The following is a 1,948-nucleotide window of genomic DNA, read 5'->3' as shown; positions in this document are numbered from 1 at the left end:
AAACATTTGATTTTGTGTTGAATGAGAGACCCAACGTTGGTTTCAGTTTCGTTTTAACCTAAATTAATTCGTTTTGGCTTGTCGTTTATATTGCTATAGCTTCTTATATTTTTAATTCTTGTTCTTTTCTAAATACTGTTAACTGAAAGGATTTGTTGTGGAGTGAGGGGAACTAAAATAGCCTAGCTATGTTTACAGTGTTTATTATAATGTTTGTAAACATTTCGCGTCGGCATTAGGCCTATTTCTGAATGAAATAATAAAATGCGACTTATACGCGACTTATGTTTTTTACCCCTAAAAAACACATTTTATTTTATACGTGTAGCGTATTTTAACCATGCAGCAAACCGTTTTAAATATTTTGCTAAATTACTGAAAAAATTAATAATTAAATGACTTTTTAAACCGTTTAACATTGTAATAATCGGTCAAAATTACCGATCGGTTAACCGGTTAAAATGAACATCCCTAGAACTAATTCAAACTTGTTTGAGATAAAACTTCTAGTATTTGGAGTTTTGGGAAAGCAAAAATGCACTTCTTTATTTGACTTCATCACTCGTTTCTACAAAATCTAAATCATTAGCCATTAGGACATTTTTCTACATGCACTTAGGAGTGTGTACGTGCATGTTCCGTGCACAAGTATGCGACTCCTCCAACCTTAAGGGTTTTTAGTTATGTGCTGAGCAGGTACAGAAATAGGATTGGAGGAGGAGCCCCATTATTAAGGGGGTTCCACTCTTGACAGATGTCATGGCAACGTCATAAATAGCAGGCCCGAGATAGATCCTGAGCTGGTATTGGTTTACAAAGCCAGGAAAATAAACAAGTGAGGATTTACCAGGTAGAAAAAAAAAGATAAAGGGTGGGAGAGAGGTAAAACAGAGGACGCATAAAGAGCAAGGGTTAAATGTGCTGGGAGGACTGACATGGGATATAAACAGCTTGACAACACTTTAGAGAGCTGACAGTTGCTAATAAATGCATCAAGAAATGCTAAAACATTCTCGAGACTTGCACCGAAAGAGTGATTTAGGGGGTATTAAGGCATTAAGAGCTGCCCTTTTATGTAGTTTTCACCTACGTTTTACACATTTTTCAAAGCTGTGATGAGTACTGACCTGCAATGAATGGGCATAAGAAGTTCACACTTAAAAAAAAAAAGCCATTCATATATAAACAAGTATGTCCATGTATGTGCCAGAGTCTCAGCCAAGATCCCTGAACTAGAGGATGACAAACTGTGCTTTCTTCATCCCCACCATGACGCATGTGCAGAAAAACGGACTAAAGGTAACAGTCAGCTCCAGGAGACACATGATACTGACCCCACAGTTAACTGCAACAAGCCACTCTGTTACTCGCTATCTTTCCTTGGGGCAACAGGTTAGGCAATTACATACTCTTAAAAGTCTTATAGTTAGTATAGTTAAATGTCTTATAGTTGGACATCAGAATAAACCTGTAAAATTAGGAAGGCTTTGAATGGAAATCATCAAGTAAAATACAACAAACAATGTTCTGTAATAATACAGAACAAGTGATTGTTTCTTTTTATACAAGTCAACACATGATAAACCAAGTAAACTAGAATAATTTGAAATTAAATTAGTTCAAAAGATCAGTTACTAGTGACAAATACAGACCTGCAAAATAAAAAATGGTATCCCCATCACTGCTTTTATTAATGATAAATTCCACTTCCACTAAAAAAAGCAGTGTTTCAGTTCATGCACATACCACAGTATTCCAAAGAAGAAATTTGATGTAATGGTTTCTGTTTATGAAGGCTATAATTTTGTGCTTCAGTAATGGTAAAATGGGTTTTCCACTCATATGTTATATAGTATATACCCATTGGAGAATCTGAATAATACACACAAACACACACACATGCACGTTTGTTTTTGTGAATTGTGGGGACATTCCATAGGCGTAATGG

General features: G+C 35.5%; 1 protein-coding gene across 1 annotated transcript in view; it reads right to left on the bottom strand.

Annotated features, from left to right (window-relative positions):
* The window catches only part of LOC107680219 (serine/threonine-protein phosphatase 2A regulatory subunit B'' subunit alpha-like), a 96,169-nt gene that overhangs the window by 36,595 nt on the left and 57,626 nt on the right, over positions 1 to 1,948 (bottom strand). The window lies entirely within an intron of this gene.

The sequence above is a fragment of the Sinocyclocheilus anshuiensis genome, unplaced genomic scaffold (assembly GCF_001515605.1).
Source record: "Sinocyclocheilus anshuiensis isolate Anshui unplaced genomic scaffold, SAMN03320099.WGS_v1.1 scaffold821, whole genome shotgun sequence".
In the NCBI taxonomy this organism is placed as follows: Eukaryota; Metazoa; Chordata; class Actinopteri; order Cypriniformes; family Cyprinidae; genus Sinocyclocheilus; species Sinocyclocheilus anshuiensis.
This window is presented reverse-complemented; position numbering and strand designations above follow the sequence as displayed.